Source organism: Lupinus angustifolius, chromosome LG06 (genome assembly GCF_001865875.1).
Source record: "Lupinus angustifolius cultivar Tanjil chromosome LG06, LupAngTanjil_v1.0, whole genome shotgun sequence".
Taxonomy (NCBI): Eukaryota; Viridiplantae; Streptophyta; class Magnoliopsida; order Fabales; family Fabaceae; genus Lupinus; species Lupinus angustifolius.
In genome coordinates, this window is record NC_032014.1 from 3,548,201 (window position 1) to 3,569,499 (window position 21,299).

Genomic DNA, 21,299 nt, shown 5'->3' on the forward strand with positions numbered 1-21,299 from the left:
ACACAAAATGATGGAGTTGCTACTAACGGAGCTTGAAGAGGAGCATGATATGGCCATTGCAAAAATTGAAAAATTACAGACAAAGGTAAATTATTTTGTATTCGTGTGCATACCTTGTACTATCTTCTTATATATCTATTGAACTATTAACATGATCTGAATGTTGGAAGTTATCACTTGCTTCATGCCACCTGTGAAAAGTCTTCTAGTGTTGAGGTCACGTATGATATTTTGCTGCAAGAAGGACGGCTTGTTAAATTCCCTACTTCATTTACTTGTACTTGTGCACTAATTTCAGGTAGTTGTACATCCACATTGGTGATTATGGACAAAGACCAGGTAACCTTACTCTCTTGACTCTTCATCTTGTATTAAGTTTACATTAATTTATAGACTAGCTTCTGGTTGACATTATAGGTTGCCAAACTGATAAACAATGAACAATATGTTTAGTAGAAATTATAATCAGAACTACTGTCTTTTTCTTGCCAGAAATTGAAGTCAGTATTCACAAGTATTATTCGTCTGGTGGACTTGGGGAATTAATAAGGAGAAATCCAAGATCAACCAATCTCTTCCAAAAGCAATATGATTTATTAGTAGAAACTGTTACCCATATTTCTGTCATTTTTCTGAAGTTGGCATCAGCTCCATGGGATTGAAAACTTGTCCTGAAACTTGCTGAAGATGCCATGCGTTCAAGATATGACCAAAGATTATGAAAAATAGATGTTGGGTAACATTTTCTTGAATATGCTAAAATTATTTGTTTTTGTTTGTTTCCTACCGATTCTGGTTACCTTTACTATCATTGTTTTGCCCAGTTTTCTGCTTGCTTTGTCAGGTAGAATTTAAGTTTCTGTAATTGCTTCCATGTACAGGAAGGTTTTCTTGATATTGTGCTTTTTTTCTTAGCACACAAGAATTGAGTTATGGAATGTGATGGTAATGGTATGTTTCTTGAAATTATTCCATGTTTCTCTTCATCCATCACGTTCATCTTCTTTCTATTTAATACTCCATTTTGTTGATAAATGATAATAGTCCATTTTGAACAGATGTTTACATCGAAGAAAGAAGATGCCAAAATCGAAAAAGTAATTCGACTTCCTGCAAATTGAAGATGCATCAACTGCAATGTCTTGGTAACATTTTCTGTATTCATGAACCTCAACTTACCCTAGAATTTGTGAAATATAGATAATTTTGTTTAAATTGAATCAGGGACTACAATATGTGTGTACAACTTTCAACACCTTTGTCTGCATAAATTGCAGTGGAATACAGTATGCATTACAAATCTCAACTTCTTCTATATATGTTTTATATGCATTACAAAGTGACATCGTTTTACTACAAGGTTTTAGCAATAGGTTCCTCTTTTCTTTTGTTTTTGTCAATTTGTGTCACTAATCGTAATTGATGATAGTTACATCATCACGTGTTTTTCCTTCTAATTTCTCTCAATTTTTTATCTCATCCAAGAAACCTGTCTCTCTTTTCTCTCAGTTCTCTATCTACTGCATGAAATCCTAAAATCATGATGCAATTTCTTACTCTGTGATGGTAAAGAAACATATTATGCCATGTTGCTTAAGCTAATAATGAAACATGAAATAGAGAATGAAAGAGAGAGGTTTTTGTAGTGTTTCCAATCCTTTTCTCTCTCAATTTTCATTATTCTGCATGAATTCCTAAAATTCTCGAGGCAAATTCTCATTATCTGATAATGACGTGATATTCTTGAATTTCAGCTGATAACGAAATGCGAGAAAGAGATAGATTTTGAATTATTCATGCCTTACAGATAAGCAATGCTGCTGAGATCTGTTCATAAGAGTTATGATGTATAAATTTTAATTAGCAATACTTTTTAACTACAATTTTCTTCATATTTATCGTGATACTTAATGTCTTGTACTCTTTTTTAACACATCTATTCTCTTGTTGTTCAGGATACCCACTTGATAATGTTAGGCATTTGATAAAGGATTGAGATTGGCCACTGACAATTACAATATGAGCAATAAGATTGGGCGAGAAGGTTTTGGAACTGTTTTCCGGGTACACCTCACAGTTCTTGTATAAGTTGTAAACTTTTGGGATTAATATGTATGTTAGCCAGTTGAACTTGCCAAAATGATTCTTTAGAGGAGTTTATGATAGTAGACCGACTAATATTTGTTACTTTTATTTTTCTTCCTATCTTTCTGTGATTCTGAGTTAAGATTGTTCAGAGTTTTGGGTGATGTTTTTCTGATTTAGGTGCAGGGAATGCTTCAATTGTATGAGATAAATTCTAAAATGAAAATTTGTTCATCTCCACTTTATACCCCCTCCCCACACCAGGTCATATTCCTTTGGGACAACATAAAAGTTGGTGGGCTATAAAAGTTGAAATGACAATGCTAGGCAAAGCAGGGACACCCACCCCACTTGTTACACCAACTTTTCTATTCTTCTTTTGCATATCACTAACTTCTTTAGCATAAAGTTGAGCAAAAATTAAAAAAAGTGATCCCTTTGATTTCTCTGCTATGTTAATATCTTTTGCAACTAAAGACAATATCATTGGATGATAATATTGCGATTTTCTTGAACTTCAGCTGATAATGATGTGGTTTTCTTGAACCTGAACAGATAATATTGCGATTTTCTTAAACCTCAACTGATAATGATGTGATTTTCTTGAACTTCTGGTGGCATGATGTGATTTTCTTGAACTTCTGTTGATAATGATGTGATTTTCTTGAACTTCAGCTGATAATATTGCAATTTTCTTAAACCTCAACTGATAGGATGAGTATTGCATGCAAGATGAATGGTTGTGAGGATGAATCTTGATGCTATGTTAGACTCTAGTTGCTTATAATTTTGAATTCAGATGGACCCTGATTTTAAAAATTACCTGAAGTGCAATTACAATTTAAATCCTCAATTCATAGTGTAAAATTGGGATATACTTGAGTCATTGGTGGCCTTCGATGCAATTGGAGTTTGAATTCTTGGTTCATAATATGAATTGGGATGCTGTGCTTGGGAGATCAACCATCCTATAATATAGCTGCTGAGTGCTGAATGTACCGGTATCATTGTTACTTGTACTTGTGCGCTAATTTCAGGTAGTTGTACATCACATTGGTGAAATTTCTGGAAGTCCATGGACATACATGTCCTATGCTTTTATGATTGTCCAAAGACTGCTTTGATGTATGATATGCTATGATACTCAAGAACTTTTTGGAGACCCTTTTGGAGAAGTCGCCAAGACCATGTTGGAATATGTATTATTCCAGCAAAATGTGGTTATATTTTTTGTTTTTTTCCTGTAATTTTTTTCTGGCTTTATAAGCTATGACTGTATTTTTGTCTTGTGGATTCTTTTGATATTTTCTATCAATTTCAGTAAAAATTGCATGGTAATATTTCTTCAGTAACATTCCACTGACATGCTATGATGCTCAGGACTGTTCCTTATTTAAGAATTATTTTGTCAAGAGAACCATTTTTATGTGCACTGATATTACTAGCATGTGAAAATTTGCAATATTTTACTAATTGCCATTTGTAATCCCAAAACAGGCAAAGGGCATGTTAAAATTTCCAACGATCACAATATGGAACTGCATCTTTTCATATAAGGGTTGGTGGACCTGTGATGTTTGGAAAGTCTTCATCTTTACGTTTAATTTTGTTAGACAATGGCATGTTCAAGGAGAAACACCAACAGTTTCTCTCTACTCTCAAAACAGAGTCACACCCTTATGTGTTCCAATAACAATGTGACTCCTCTTGCTGATGCTCCTCATCGTTTCAATGCTGTGATGTGGATTTCTAAGGTTTCAGTGATCTATGGTTTCACTGCTTTGACCACTGATCTTGCTGTTAACTACTTTGATAGGTTTATCACCAGCCTAAGGTTTCAAATGGATAAGCCATGGATCACTCTCTCACTGCTGTTGCTGGTTTATCTCTTGCTGCCAAAATGGAAGAGACCCATGTTCCACTTCTTTTAGGCCTACAAGTATGTTCTTTTAATTAAAGGTTTTGGCAGTGGTTGATCCATGGATATGACAGGATGGAATGAATCAAAATGTTCTATTTTGTAGTCCTTTGTCTTGTTTTGATTATATGTTCGAAAGCATCAAACATAAAATGAAACTCATATTCTACAAGATTTCGTCATGTTAAACATGTCTATCAAACATTAATGAAGTGCAGGTGGCCTTCTATGCAATTTTAGTTTGAATTCTTGGTTCGTAATGTGAATTGGGATGCTGTGCTTGGAAGATCAACCATCCTATAATATGGCTGCTGAGTGCTGAATGTGCTGGTATCATTGTTACTTGTACTCGTTTTTTAAGGGTGGGGATGTTGGTGCTGTTAGACTTGCAAGTAAATTTCCCTCTATCCTTTGTGGATTCCTCCTATTATTGTTTTCCATAAGCACATCATTATTTTAATGCAGAATAATGAGCAAATTATTTTGTTTTGCAGCTAGAACAAAAGCTGCAGAAAATGCAGAATAAGCTAGAGTGTAATATGGGATCAGAAGGAACTTCAAGAACGTTTCCAAATGGTTGTTAAAGAACACAAAATGATGGAGTCTCTAGTCACAGAGCTTGAAGAGGAGATCAACTTTTCTATTCTTCTTTTGCATATCACTAACTTCTTTACCATAAAGTTAAGCAAAAAATAAAAGAAAGTGATCCCTTTGATTTCTCTGCCATGTTAATATCTTTTACAACTTCAGGTTTGGTCTTCTATTTATATTATTGGAATTTTGGTTTCTCTCTCTAGTATTTGCTATAGGAAAATTCAGCGTAACAAACAAAATAGGAATGATAGGTAGGTTGAATTATAAGAGGAGATCATGATTTGAATGAGATTTACTGGAGACATAGAAAGGAAGATGAAGAGTTGGAATGGTCCCATAATTCCACTCGCTTAATATCTCAGTTAGCTCAATGTTTTAGTGAGTACATTTTTCTCTTGAAGCTTCGTTGCATTCTTGTAAGTTTTGTCTCTTTCTTAAATGAATATCATAATTGATTTGTGTTTTGCATGAATGAGAAAATGTAATTGTTCCAGTCGAATACTTAAATTGGCAGATCATGTTGTTGGGGTCTATCAAACATAGAAAATATGATTCACAAATTTTGTAAAACTGCTATATTAAGAATGGGTAGATCATTGCTTATTGCTTATTAGTGCATTGACAATATTTTCAAGTTGACCTATAACCATGTCTTTTTAAGCTGTTTTACATTATCAAGTTAGAGAAGTTTTCATCTTAGTTTTGTTTAGAACATCAAAAGCTTTAAGCTTGACTGTACTATAAAAACATGAGTTTAAAATGGATTCAGTGCAGTGTACAGTTCTAAATACTATTAGTAAGTGAGAAAGTTCAACATCACTGTAAGTAGCTAAGGCATTACACTTCTGCCTTGAACAGGTTCTTTAAATACAAGGCAAAAATATGATTCACAAAATTTGTAAAACTGCTATATTAATTGCTCTCAGGTATTAGCAAAATATTTCCAATAAAATTGGATTGCTCTCAAGTTCTACAAAATATGAATGATATGACGGTTGAATTATAGGAGGAGATCATGACTTGAGTGAAAACATAGCTCACCCCTTTTCTTTCAAATATGTATTTCTCTTCTTTTTTGTTGCTTTTGGAGTTTTGGTTTAAAAAGGATCCAATGGAAAACACTTTTGCCTGATGGCACTCATGAGATTGAGAAAGTGTAAACGATCTTGTAGCATTGTTTACTTGTATCATGTATGCATGCTGTAATGAAAACAATAGACACATATGCACTAACCGGCATACCTACATATGTGAAAATACTGTGAAAATAACATTGTTTTCGATCTAGATGAACTGAAATTTAATTGGCTAAACAAAGTTATAGATCCTGGACTTTGTTTTGGGTTGTGAGAACTGAATCTAATCTGAAATCGGTTGACCCTAGTTGCCTATAGTTTGAAATCTGAATGAGACCCTGATTTACTGGATGATCTTGTATGAAGTTACGGTATGAATTCTGCATTCTCTATTCATAACCTAAAATGGAATGGTTTAGTTTCTTAAGTGTAATTGTAGTGTTCATTTTTTTTATTCATATTATAAATTGGTATGGTATGTTTGTGGCCATGATTTCCCTAAATACAATTGTTGTATGGCATGTTGGAAAAGCATAGGATATGGATTATGCCTTGATGACCCGAAATGCAAATTGCAGTATGAATTGTTTATTCATTATATGAATCATAGATGGTAGATTTCAGTTTCTAAATGCAATTGTAACAAGAGACGTGTATTGATAATGTAAAATAGGATGGTATGCTTCAGCTATATGACCATAAATGTGAAGTGGATGCCATATGCCATGCTTTATGAGCGTAATTGCCTTGATAAATGCAAATGCCCTTATTCATAATTTTACGTCTTAAGCTTGCCTATATAATGACCACTGTGTTGTTTTCTGTAAACGAAATATATGAGCAACAACAATAGTAACCTGATGGGAATTTCAACAATGAAGAAACTTGCAAGAAACAATGGGAAGAGCTAAAAATTTCAGCAGTTTATGTCAAGACAGAAGAATCTGACATAAGCCTTGTAAGAAGACTCTTCACTTTTATTTACCATTCAGTCATCTTGGTTATAACAATATATATAATATATAATATTATGTATAATCTTTATAATTATGTTTTCTGTAAACCAAATATTACAATGATTCCGTTGAAGCCCTAATGTGATAGTGAGAAAGATATGTAGAGGGAAAGAATTTGATTTCACTGTGTCTTCTCCGACCTTTTATCATTGGCACATTTCTCAACTTTCTTTCTCTATAAAGATATAGAAGATCAATGTTTTTTTCATCTGCCATAGTTGTGGTATGCATGTTGCCTAGATGTCCCTAAATGCTTCTTTATTCATTTATAATATTATATGGTATAATTAAGACTGTGTGATTACTAAGTGCAATTATTATAATATGAAAATGGATGGTATTACTATGGTGTGGCTTAAGCTCAAAAAGGACGATTCAGGAATAAGAATCGCCTTTCTGGATACAATTTAAATAATATCTGAAAGGACGATTCAGGAATAAGAATCGCCATTCTTAAATGAATATCATAATTGATTTGTGTTTTGCATGAATGAGAAAATGTAATTGTTCCAATCAAATATTTAAATTGGCAGATTATGTTGTTGGGGTCTATCGAACAGAGAAAAACATGCTTTTTTGTTTGCTTAGTCCTATCCAGGATTCACTTCTTGCTTTTCTACGACAGTCTTAAAGGATTGCTCCTTCTGCTTCATGTGAGTTTCCTCTGTAAAACATGTGAGCTTCTTCTTGCCCTTGGAACAAAGTAATATTGCCGGTTCCACCCAAGGTATTCAAATCATGAAAGACAAAAAGGATCATGGTAAACTCTAGTTTCAGATTAGAGTCATTGAAAAAATAAAATGATTCAGGTCTGGACTAAAAAATGTTACATGCTAAATAAATAAACGTGGCTCATCTTTGTCAATTTATTTCAAATTAACAAGAAGTTGACAAATAAGTGATTCTTAGAGCATGCTTATAATATAACTTCATTGCCTTATGATATTCTTAGAGGTATGGCTTGGGGATGACATTCTAACTTCACTATTAATTTGAGCTTAGCAAATAATTTTATTCATTCAAGGATTTCTTTTGTGTTTCTGCCTTGAATGTATGTCTTCTGTTGCTTGTTTACTGAAAATCTCTATTAATTTATTTGTTTTAGCATTTCATTTTCTTAGGTTTCATGTCTTAGCACACAAGAATTGAGTTAGGGAATGTGATTTCAGGTTGCACATATGATGATAAAGTAGGTTTTAGAAAATTAAAATTTACAGCAAACATGTTAATTGTCATTAGCTGTGGGCCATTGCTGGAGTGATCTGTTGCATCGGAGATTCCATCTTTGGTGGCAGTTCTCGTGATAAAGCAACAAGAATAGGAATATGAAGCTGTTGGTTTTCACATAAATTGTCGTGATTGTTACTCACATATGTTTTTGTTGTATGTTTGAGAGTATAGTGTTTCTTGCTCAAAGGTATCTTCCCTTTACTCTCAGGAAACCTACCAAAGATTTCTTAAAGGCAGTGGATGGAATAACTTTGAAGGATATTATTCACTTTCTCAAAAGCTCATTTCCTCCCCTCTTACAATGGGATCATATAGAGATGGTATTTTTTCAAAAGAATTCTCCTTAACTATTTTTGTATCTTCTCTAATGTTAATTTTTTCAATTCATTTTCAGCAGTAATATATGTCCCAAGCTATGACTCAGTGAGCTGCAAGTTCAGTTCAAAATGAGGTTGTTTTTACATGTGTGGATGAAAGGTGTAAAATCAAGTTAAAATCAAAAATGCCTATGTTGTAGTCAATAAATTGGTGATTATGCGCAAGCAGCATATGCATAGCTCATTATTTTTGGGTACATAATCGTTGAATTGAGCGAGTTTTCACATGTATGTATGTATTGATGTTGGGCTAAGCTCTAACTTCTGGATTAATTTTGGATCACTTGAGGTCCTTGTAGGCTGGACTAGTACACAGGAATAGTACCCCAGAAAAGCTTAGCTCTAACTTCTGGATTAGTGGAATGCTCTTTGGAATTAGCGGGTGCTCCCTTCATTGAATTTCTCATGAGAAGAAATTAATAGCATTTTCGTTGATTTTTGACAGCCTTTCTGTTTATTAATTAGCGTTATTGGACATGCAAGTGTCTATCTACGGTACTGCCTTTTAGCCTAAACGTACTGGATTTTGTATGATTGCAGAGTCAAAACCAAAGAAGTTTGTGTGATGGTTCTGGATTTTGAATGGAGTTCAATTTGTTTTGATAAATTCTTCAACTTTAGTGCATATGCCCGGGCAAGCATCCACTGAAACATTAATTAGCGTTGACTCTGAATCGATGGCTATGAACAGCACTTGTCCTTATTATTCAGGTCTGCTTTTGTTACAGTTTGACAAGTGTCATTTGGTCATTTTAATTGTGTTTCAAATTATGCAGGCTTATGTTGATTCAGTTCTTGATTTGGCTTCACATTTTATTGCATGTTAGTGGCGTTATGCAAGTTTCTGCCGCACATTGGCAACTCATACTGTGAACTCAGGCACTGGAAGAAACAACTGCAATGTGGTTACCAGTCTTTCCTGAAGTCCTGCAACAAGTTAGGGTCAGTGCATACTGATCAGATATGTTATTTGAGAGGTCAAATTAGTCTACAGGTTCATGTGGTTTTTAGGAACTTTTAAATAGTCTTCATAGTCTAAATTGTAATGGGTTTCTATAATTTAAAAAAAGTAACTTCAAGGATCCAATTGATTGTTTTTCGAAACTGTAGGGACATATTTGAAAGCTCTAAAAAGTATAGGGACTTGCATACTAATTTCACTCTTTAGGTATAACATTTGGCATATACTGTTTTTTTATCAAATAACATTGTGCCTAGTCAAGTACATCCTTTGTCCTTTAATGCAGAGGAATAAATCTTTGGTTGTAATCCTCACTACGAGCCTCTGATGTCTGGTGTTACAGATATACACAATTAAATCTATCGTAAGTTTAGTTTGTGTAACTCATTCATCTTCAAATATGATCTAATCTTGATTTAGATATTTGGTATTTATGTTTTGATTCAAGTGTTGGTAAGAACAGTTCCTAAAATTTGAATTTCAATAAATTTCTTAATAGTGATATGTATATCAAATTTTCCTCTCCGAAGCTATTTACTTGTATTGTGAGATGGATTTCCTATATCTAATAGAGCCTTATAGTTGTGCCACTGCCTCCCAAGGCATGTCTGTAGTTCTATTTTTATCTAATTATGTAGCTAACTTTTTCCTACTTATTTATTTTCACCATGGTTGTTCAATCTTCAATAATTTTGATATGGACTTATTGATATTGCAGTGATAAACTATAATATCAGTGCAACAGCATGAACATTTAAAATGTAACAACCAAGGAGGAAGAAGACTCATTTCTGTCATCAATGGCATTTAAAATGTAACAACCAAGGAGGAACATTTTTGTCCACTTTTCAGAGTTCAGTAAGAACCTTTGTTGTTTTGTTTAGTTATGATCAAATTTTTCAGTTATACTTTAGAAGAAAAAATGCTAAAAAGTCAGAAAAAAATTTCTAAGATTTTTTAACAGATAATATAACTACATGTTTGAAAGACACATTTTGTGGTTACATTATCATTGTTGATCAGTGGATGGGGTGTGATATAGTATTGATTTGTCATTTTCAGTGGAAAGTGACACGTTGAGAAATGCAAGGTTAGGATTAGACTATTTGTTTTCAAGTTGAGGTTGGAGTCCCATGCATAATGCCCCTTCCTTGATTATTCTATTATATTATCATTATGCGATTTTTTAGGTGATAAATTAAGGAAACACGTTTTTTAATATATATTTTCTTTTGTTTTATGTTAAATAAATATAAATGTAAAGATGAAAATACATGATGTGCACAAATCTTTTCGCATGATAATATGTAGCGAAGTCTATACAGAGAATGGAACTTCTAGTGTTGTCCACTTTAAAATGGAAGATGTATCCTGTGACCTCAATTTCCTTCTTTGAACACTTTGTGAGAAGGTTTGGTCTAAAGAGTCCCTTGCATTGGGAGTTTCATTGGAGATCTGAAAGAGTTCTTCTATCTGTCGTTGCAGGTAAAAATATGCAATGTGTTTACTATAATTATGGGAAAATATGGTAGGTGCAGTTGGAAAGGCCATTATTGCGGTTGTGCACTGCAATTTAAAACCATATAAATATGGAATTCTCAGTATATTATTGCGGTTGTGTATAAAATGTTGTCAGTCCATAATATTGACACATCACACATTTTGCTTGTCTATACTAGACACATCACACATTTTGAAATTGGTCAATCCATAATTGTGCTATGGGACTGATTAACATTTAACCCTGCTTTGGCATCAAATTTGACAGTGGTTACTTGCGCCAGAGTGTGCAATGGGAAGGCTGATGTATATAGCTTTGGCTTTCTTATTCTTGAAGTAGTTAGTGGTAAAAGCTGTGCACGAGCAAATTGGGGAGGGTCACAGAAATTCCACTTGGAATGGGTAACTTTAGTTTCCCATATTTAGTTGTTACTACTTTGCAAAATCATGCATTTTATGTTTTCTAACTCCCTAAATAAATACTGTTTAACCTATGAAATCTTAGCATTGTATATAGGATTTAATTATAATACATTGTTAAAGGTTTTTCACACTACTGTCAATCAATTGAGTATTGAATGCATGATTCTTATTATAACTACCTTAAAAGTCACTTGAAAAGTGATGTGATTGTTCTGAGTGTTATATTTATTGTGGGATTTGACGTATCTAAAGTTGTTTTGTCTCTGTTGTGAACAAAACTGTACTCATACTCACAATGGAGGAGGATCCAAATCCATTAGCATGATTGAAGATGTGTGTTGTTCTAATGATGACCTTTTTTTGCAATAACAAGCTTGGCAACTTCATGAAGAGGGGAAGCTATTGGAGGAGGAAGTAATTAGGTAAATGAAGGTAGATTTCTTCTGCACACAAGCAGCAGCAAGCAGAAGACCACTTATGTTATCGAAGAAAACCCGGTTCAATTAGAAGCATCTTACAGCTCCAAGTTTCTTCCTTGATTCAAGAGAATCTTCATGAAATAAGTCATCCTATGATGGGTCTTTAACCTATCAATTTAGCTCTACCCATGTCAGTATAACTCATATAACCCCAAGGTGAAGTCAAATCAGGTAACCTTTATTTTAGTGTTTTTTACTTTCTGTATTTTATATTATTTTTTACTATGTTTATATTCTTTAGTGTGCAATATAATGTGGCATGTAAGCTTCCTTGTTCCAGGGGCATGCTGAAATCTGATGCCAATGTTGATTTGAATGTACCTTAAAATTATTTTTGCTTCTTATATTAACAACAAGCTGAAAATATTTCCAATATAAATCTGTTTGATGAAATTGCTTATTTTGTTGGTGTGCCTAGGTCATGTGAGAGACCTAGCGTGTTGGCGACCAATGCATTTATCATGAATAAAGATATTTTTTCTTGGGCCATACTTTTTTGGTTGGGACAAGGGTGTAATACTGAGCATTAACTGCTTTCAGCAAACATTGGCCTGCAACTCTGCTGCGTAACAAACAGTGACTAAGGCTATTCATTGTGAATTCTTATATATTTTGCAGTTCTCTGACAGGGCAGTGTCTACTGCAATTTGGTATATAATTAGATGTTGCTACATTGAGAAGGTGAAGAGTATGAATGTTTATATTTTGCTAAAACACAGGCCAAAAACAGAAAAATCTTCACCTGAGAAATTGGAAGAAGTAAAAAGGACAAAAGATATAGAGATAAACATTAGAAGGAAGAAATATGTAGGGAGCTTTGCTTAGCCTGAATTTTATAAGCCTGCTATTGATTGTAGTTCAGACTTCATACAATGTCATCTAAGACCAAATTGATTGTCACACTTTTATGGTGAAGGTGATGTTTGCATCTATTTTCCTTGCACTCCTTAAATTCATATCTTTTCACTTTATTTATTTTTGGTTAATTACCTTTTTTGGTTCAAAGTTCTAGAAAATCTTCAATGCATACCAAAATTGGTGGCGTCTTTTGTCGGTGTCCTGATATCACTCTTTTTCAGAGAAACGTTTTGCTGTTTATATTTACCTATCAAATTTTCATGTTATTTCTATTTATTTATTTGTTTATTTTGCAGATGCTAATTCTAAGTATTCCTGTAAATTAAATTGACATAAGTGCAGTATTCACAAATATTCCCCCATTCTCTTGAACAACTATACCTTCCAGTGTGTTGATGCTTCTGCTGGAGAGCATTTTTCTTATAATCTCATTTGCTATCAACAGTTAATTATTCCACCAAATCAGATTTCCAAACTGCACTTCCATGTCTTTGATACAACCCTGAAGCAATATTGCAAATTTAGCATGGAGAACCCTTGATCAAAACTTTGGCACAGTTTTAGTGGTTCACTTTGATTTTGTCCAAAATGTTGCAATTCAATTGGTGGCAGAGGATTGTGCTGTGCCTGGATCACAATATGAAAAGATTATTCTTGCAAATGAGTGCACACAATTACCTATCTCAGCATCAAATCTGGAAATTCTTAAGTCAGGCCTTAAGCATTATGTACTGAAGCATGGGAATAATTTAAGTAATGTGTGCAACTCTTGCTTCCCCAATCGGTAAATTCTTAATCTCAAGTCACCGCCCGATTATCATTTAGAATCAAAATGTTTTTGTTCTACAATTAGTAGACTGATCACTTTCTTGCCGTTAAGTCACATGGGAAGAGGTAATTTCACTGTACTTTAAATATGATAATATGTTGGTATCATTCTTAGATTTAATGAGATGTGTTGATTATTACCTGAACATTAACATTCCATGTTCACTACTCTTTGTACATGCCAAAATGATGCGCTGCAGTTTTCACCACTTTGTAAGGTGTCATAGTCAGTTAGTAGCAGAATACAAAATGTGTGTAATGATCCAGGAAATTGTCTAGCAATGATGTCTATTTGCATGTTAAAGATAACATGTTACTATTAATTGATTCCTTTTGAAATGTTGATCTGAAACATCACATACAAATCATGGAGGAAAAATGTCTTACATATAGGAATGTGAAAAATTAGTTTGTATAAGGTATAAACTTCTCAAAATATTCATTAAAAAGTACCTTGAGATTTGAGATCCGTAAGTCGTAGCACAGATAGCTTTGGTGTTACTTAATACCTTCTGAACCTACGATAGGGAACAGCTCAAAGTTTAGAGTGGAGTAGCTTGCTGCACTGTAAACTGTCAACACACTGAACTGGTGATGGAAGCAGTTACAGTAATGAGTAATATATCAAGGGAGAATGCTTAACGTGTCAGGGAATATGGTGATAAAACAGAGGTTTCTGAACAACTCCCTTGAATTATGTTTCCGTTCTGTTTGTTGTTCTTTAGATTTTACATATCTGCTTATTAATCGGATAATATCAATGTTTAATATCAGGTTTTGTATTTCACGGACTTCTCACCTTTGTACGATCTCCCGATCATGTATGAAAGAGCATTGACTGGAAAAGTTATGGTCTGAATTTTGGGGGCATAATCCAGCAATATTTTCATACTTTCCTTAAGATATATACCCTAATTTTCTTCATAGAACCAGTATAGAATTCTGCATTTCACTTAAATACATATGTTAGACAAATTATATACATATTCCCAACATGAATACAAGTATGATTGTATGAACATCTCTGCATTGTGTAAATATGGTAATGTACATCTATTAAAATTTCTTATTTTTATGTGATATACTTCCTTGACACGTTTGTACGGCTGGGATTCCAGCACCAAGGAGAATGTCTCAACTTGAGAGAAATCTTGTCAAAAAAACAGTCAAATTTCTCTGCACGGCTTGAAGGAGAAGAATTCATGGCTCTTTTTAAGTTCTCGTGTCATTCAGGTAAATTCCTCTCCTGCATTCTCTCACTCTGATGTGTGCACACTTGTGTTCTACAGCCCCTCACTGTTTTTAGAAATGAATGATATCCGCTAACCCTTTCCAAAATATTTAACGATTTTCCCATTCAACAAGCTGAATGATAATGATGGAATTGAATATTTAACTATCCTAATATAGCTAGCATCTATGTATGCTTAGTATGTTTTTTCTGTCTGTGGCTGAGTAAAACATACAAAACAATTTAGTTGTGAGTGACAGATCAAACCCAGTAAAGTTTGCATTCATTAAAAGAAAATTAACATGGAGGAAACCAAGGCAAACCAGGTAACCTTTGTTTTGAATTGCATAGTTGAAGGGGAAAAACAAAGAGATGATATTTTGTTTTTATTTTATAGTGTTTTTTACTTTTATTTATTTTATTTTTTTAGTGTATTTATGTTCTTTGTGTGCAATATAATGTGGCATGTAAGCTTCCTCCTTCCAGGGGCATGCTGAAATCCAATGCCAATGTTTATTTGAATGTACCTTAAAATTATTTTTGCTTCTTATAGAAACAATCACACCTTTAGACTCAATGAGTGTGCAGTTATTTATAGGTAATTCGGTTCGTACTTAGAGTAACTAAGTTGACGAAGTTTGCTCTTACCTGTTCTACCAAGTTCTTTTATCTTTATGCATGTCTGCGATACTGACTGAGTATGGCATAAGTGCTAGATTTCCAAGTATCAGTGCTCCATAGCTATTAACAGTTGTCCAAGGGATATGGATGCCTCTAGTGTATGCAATATCAGCTATGTAGGAAGGAGATGCTGGCGCTATTATAGGTTTTAATTAGTGAACTAGCTTTAATGCTCTAGCAACTTTATAAAGAATATGTATGGCGCTATTATGGGTTTATTTGTTGTCTAATGCCTTAATTGGGAGTAAGAATGGAAGTATTAGGCTATGGCTATGATCCAGACTCTTAACTCTGGTGATTAGATTGAATATTTGGTTCAAAGGATCAGTGTAAACTGTCTAATTGGGATGACTGTGAACACACTTTGTCCTTCTAATTGGTGGAAGAAAAAGGCATATGGTTTTGCCCCCTTTGTGGCTATTCATTATTTCACTCGAGTCATACATTTCTTGCAGGATGGAAGATTTGTCACATCCAGGTTCTTGATGAATTAGAAGTCTGTATTTGTACAAGTTATATTGTATTGTGCTCAACTTGCTCAAGAGCATAGCAAGTTAAATCTAAAGGTGCCCTGAATTTTGTCTTCTATGTTGTGGTTCACCAGAACTTTATTTCATTTTTTTTGGGTTGATGACTTATGCTTTAGAGCTTCCAACCAATTCTCTATACTTGTGATCTGATTTTAAATTTGAATTGGGACATTCATATATCTGTTGTGATTTTAAATTTAATTATGCTTGTATGGGAAAAAATAGAGAATCCAAATTCTGTTCTAGCTTAAGAAGAACATACAGTGTTAGCATTAAATACTAGTTACTAGTTATTTGTATCACATTATGAATTTATGATATGTATTCCATGCTGATGGGTTGTACATCAAACTAGAAGGTTCTATAATATTGTATAGTAATGATCCGATCTCCAGTTTTTAATTTGTGGTCAAATTAGTTTCTATGTCATTGTTGTGTATGAAGGACTCGTAGGAACACATGTTCTTAACTGGAAACTGTTATTATTTACTATGAAGGGGCAGGAGTTTCAAGGATACCCTTAACGAATCCTATGAGGATATGATCTGAAATGCTTTGAGTTCCTTTTTTGTCTGGTACCCAGTTATCTTGCATTAATGGCTGTTTTTACATGATCACTTTTTTCTCATGGACACTGTAAACTTTCTAAATGTATTTACTCGGTGTCCAGTAAGTTAGTAGTAATTATAGATGTTAAGTTATAAAAGTTCCTCTATATGATGTTTTATAATTCACATTAGAGAATAGACCAATCTTAGAACAACTGGTGTCTTTAATTTGTTTTTTAATTATGTTCTGATTGAAAATCAAAACTAATAAGTGGTTGGAGACATGAGTTTCTGAAGAACTGATTGTTTCCTTCTGTATATAAGGTGCTTATTCTCTGTAATGGTACTTTTCAATCTTCTTCATTTTACTCTGAAAATGAGTTATGGTCTGCAGCACTAGTGCACGACTGAATATTTTTGTGTGAAAGGAAGTTTAGGTAAGCTGGGTCTATGCAAGAATGTTGTTTACCTGATCTCACAGATAAGATGCTTGTGGAAACAATAATTTTCTTTGTGTATGCAGAGAAATGCCATGCTTTCCCCTACATTCTTGCCCCTGGATGTAAGTGATTTTTTTCCTATGATTTCTTCAATAAGGGTAGGTATGAGCTATTAACACACTCACAATTAATAGTAGATTTCTTCTTAGTAATAGATGCATTTACACAAATTTGAAACACCTTAACGTTTTCATCTCTTTGCTTGTGAAAATAAATAGGTTGCTTCTCTATGTTTATCTAAGTCCGTGAAAGAATTGTATATGTATTTGTGATGACAAATAAGGGTGCATATTATTGGGAAATTTATGTGCATGAGAGTCAAAGTTTTATGGACTTCATTTTCATTGTCTTTAGATTTAAGGTCAAGAAAATATGAATGTACTTATGTGAAACTTTGATTAAATTTGATATCTTTTTTTGGTGAACTAAACTATGATATCTGGTGTGTTCTGAGTTTTGTATCCTGCATTCTAAGATAAACATTTGTTTTAAAAGAAGTGTAATTGATTTATTAGGGTTTAAATATTAATAATGTTTACTTTTATTAATAAAGAGAAAAACTTGGATTCAGATATGCAGGTTAACAATTTTGTGGTACAGTCTATATTATGCAATCACTGATCACAAGGTCTATACAATAAGCACGCCCTTAACTCTATGATGAAATTACTTATCTCACGGAATCCATTTAGTAAAACACTCGAAGGCGCGCATTGGATGGAGGGATGGACATTTTCATACGGTATGTCTTTGTCAAACCTTTTCATCGCAGTGGTCTATTCAGGGTAGATATGCTATTATTGTTGCTAAGTTCTGCTAGACTTGGTTTTAGTTTTTACCTTTGATTTTATGTAGACTGTATACTACTTAGGGAAACAAATGTAGATGAGAACCTTGTAATTAATTTGTGTGCATATTGTGAAACTATTATTGGAATTAATATCTGGCTTCTTCATAAGGGGACAAGTGCATGAAGAAAGCAAAACTGCAAAATAGTAGGGCAAGGATGTTGTTGTAGGAAAATTTCAGATATCTGTCTGCACCTATCACAGGTTATATGATGTTGAATTTGTCTATCCTAAAACCTTTCTCTTTTACTTAGTACCTAGACTTTTTATCTTCCCTATACAGATAAGTTTTGCTATAGAAATTTTTTAAGTGCCCTATGAAATTTCCTTTTTTGTTTAAGATATTATTAACACAATTTTTTTTGTTTAATACTACTCCCTTCGTCTTGGTACAATTAAATGAGTATTTTGAAGACATAATGTTTTCTCAATTATTCTTTCCTAAACTTTTGTTTTCCAAATCAAACAAGTGTATAAAAAATTTCATATTCATCTGTACGTGCAAGCATTGCATAATTTATGTTAAAATTTGAATGAATTGTAACCAAATGTTGGTCTAAATATTATATTTTTTCTCTTATTGGTACATGTGGGAATTGGGATGTATGTCAAATAATATAAGCATCATCTATGAGGTAGATCTCTAGGAAAGAGGAACACGGAATTTCTCATTAGTTGGATGGGAATACAGAAAACCTATTTGACAAATGAGGGCCATCACCATAATTTTGTATTGTTTTTTTGTCTCCTTGTACTGTAAGCTTGTTTCAGTAAGTCACCAAGTAAATTAATTTTTAAGGATTCTCCAGTACAGTGAAGTGGTGTATATAACACGGTATGTCTTGAGAATTGAGATTCTAAAAATTAGCATGTGAACCTGTGAAGGGTTTGTTTTGTTCGAAAGTCTTTGAGATTGATAAGATTTTAGGTATGAAGGCATGTGATTTTTGACTTTAAGACATAAGCAAGGTTAGGTGTGGATATTTTTCCCAAACTTTGTTATTTGAAACTCTGATTTCACACGTTTCTTTCATTCACAAATCACAACCAATACTATATTTATTTTAAATTTAGACAAGATTTATTATGTACGTTATTTTACAGCGTTCAAATTAAGTGTATAAGTAAATATTAAAAAAACATTTCCTGACTGTTATTATTTGATTGTATCCTTACTAATTATGGTAAAAAGAGAGAAAAAAACTCATTTAAGAGAGAAAATTCTTGGGCCACTAAGACCACCGAGTAATGCTTCTGGTTGGTATGTTGTGCAGAGGAAGCACTGGCGAATATTTGTGTCATGAAATTTGATCATTATTATAGTCTGCTTCATTAAAGAATAAAAATTAGTGAAACATTGTTGGGGATATTTTTAACAGAAAATGTTTAGAATCTCAAGATTCTAACTCAAATTATGTTTGCTGTGATCAAGAACACATTGAATAGGTGAATGATAAGCCAATAAGCTATAAAGGGATGTTCCACCTTTTTATCCCCTTTGAATTGAAACACCAAGAACAAAGAAATACAAGTTAATAATCCCCATTTTCTTTTTAGCAAAAAGGAAACTAGTAGAGTATTACAAAGTGGGAACAAAATGTAGCGGTAGCTTGGCCCTTGTAGGGTGGGGCTGCCAATAATGTAAGCATTTTTTTTAGAATAAAGTGTTTCCTTAGATAAATTATCTTCTTTAATTACTAACATAATAAAATTTGTTCTATTATAAAAATGTTTCTAAAACTGAAGAAAATAATATACATACAACATTGTAATGATAGTGAAGTGTGCGTTGACAGAAAATTAGGAATAGGTGCGGCAGCAGAGGGAAGCTACTTTGGTGAGAGTTTCAAAAGGGGACAAATTGCATACAGCCGCTCCTAAATTACATCCCAATATATTCTTAACGGCAACACGCAAATAGAATCAATGATTGCACCTTTCTTGATTTCTAGTGATATCTTTTCTATAATCTACATTTTCTATTAATCAATCATGTTCTTATTTAGAAAAAAAAGATGAGTGGAGTGACAATATATAAGTTTTATATACTATCATTTTATTATTTATTACTTATATTTAATGTTTTAAATTTTCAGAAAAAATAATCCAAATGTATGGTATATGGTAGGATGCATGTATATGAATCTTTATATCATCAGTGTATAAATTATACTTTCTAATTGAAATTGGTAAATTAAAAAGAATTTAATATATATACAATATTGTAAGTATTTTTTACACTGGCAATACTTATTATTGATTTATTTATTATAACTCTTAAACAAAAGTAATTTTTATTAATGATAAAAGATGTGTTACGTGTAAAAAACTATGCACTATCAATAAACAGATTTTAAACTCAATATGAATAAACACTTATGAATATCAATAGTCTAACCTCAAGTTTTTATAATTGATGTTTGAAATGTATGGGAACTTTAACAAATGCACTATGGACAATGACATATTCAGTAAATTTTATAAAAATTTGAACATAGTGCGAGAATATAAAGTAGCCATAAAATACATAGAAGAAATAATGTTTGAGTATCCTCACAGTTATTTCAATTGGTTAAAGTACATGATAAAGACTTGAGTGTCTTATTCAAAATTTAAAAGTGCACTCATAGTATTTCTCATTCCTTCATTCCCTTTCCTCCTCTCAGACCACTTAATTGTCCAAAAAAAAGTGTAATTAAAATGAGAAAAAATATATATATACTAAACACCCTTACCTTTATAGCAAAAATGAATGAGTGTCGTTAGATCGGACATGTAATAATGAGTAATGAAAGTGATTTAATCTAAAAATCCAGAATCTTCATTAAAAAGTGATTTTGAACTTAAGACCATGGCCCCACCTTTTCTTATTGAGCTCTGAACTGATCCCTCAAACAATCTCAATTGATGAAACGGGACTAGGACCCACTCAATTGAATGGCCCAGATTGAAGTACTGCAGAGGAGCCTTCTTTCTCTCTCACTTCTTCAACAAGTCCATTTCTACTTTCTTTCTTTCTTCTTCTGCTATTAAATGCACAACACCATTACCATTACAATTATTCTCCTTCTTCTTTCACACTTAAACTTTCATTTTACCAAACAACAATGCTATTCCACCTTCTCTCTACTAAGGTATGTTTCTCTTTCTATTCTCTACTCTGTTTCTTCATCAAATGTATTCTTCAATTAAATTATCTGTTTTGCCTAGTTCAATCATCAATACCCATCACTGTAAAGGAAGTGACTTTGTTGTTTCCTTCAACTGCAAAAAATGTGAAATTGTTGCTTTTTTTGTTACTTTGTAAAAATCAAAACTTTGGTTTTAATGGATCTTCCTCATTTCCTTAAGTTTAAAACATCTTGGAAAGTCAAGTCTTTATGAACAAAAAAGGTGGAGTTTGAGTGGCTCGTGCATTAGAGCCCTTCAAAAAGTTACCATGAGTAACACCTTTTGCTCCAACTTTTTCCTACTTTATGGTTTTTTTTTAATAACTAAGTAATTGATACTTTTCTGATCATATCTTATTTTGCTAACGTACATTATACTGGTATGATAAGGGTTTAATACTTTAATATTTTTTCTCTATGGATTTAACTCACCAGTTCACAAAGAA

The 21,299-nt window shown here is 32.9% G+C and overlaps 1 long non-coding RNA gene across 25 annotated transcripts in view; it reads left to right on the forward strand.

The window, feature by feature from the left end:
- The window catches only part of LOC109349007, a 33,260-nt gene extending 14,567 nt beyond the window's left edge, over nt 1-18,693 (forward strand). For 8 of the 25 annotated variants that reach the window (XR_002107869.1, XR_002107870.1, XR_002107872.1 and 5 more), the window contains 15 exons: nt 1,755-1,847; nt 1,956-4,395; nt 4,498-6,631; nt 7,223-8,239; nt 8,314-8,490; nt 8,596-8,678; nt 8,837-9,007; nt 9,124-9,238; nt 9,544-9,621; nt 9,976-10,742; nt 11,026-11,159; nt 11,554-13,301; nt 13,873-14,017; nt 14,120-16,897; nt 17,407-18,693. This is a non-coding gene — a long non-coding RNA (uncharacterized LOC109349007). Of the gene's footprint in view, nt 1-339; nt 737-881; nt 952-1,058; nt 1,146-1,224; nt 1,287-1,754; nt 1,848-1,955; nt 4,396-4,497; nt 6,632-7,222; nt 8,240-8,313; nt 8,491-8,585; nt 8,679-8,836; nt 9,008-9,123; nt 9,239-9,543; nt 9,622-9,975; nt 10,743-11,025; nt 11,160-11,553; nt 13,302-13,872; nt 14,018-14,119; nt 16,898-17,406 lie in introns of all 25 variants that reach the window. The other 17 variants (XR_002107850.1, XR_002107859.1, XR_002107861.1 and 14 more) reach the window with 17 other exon arrangements.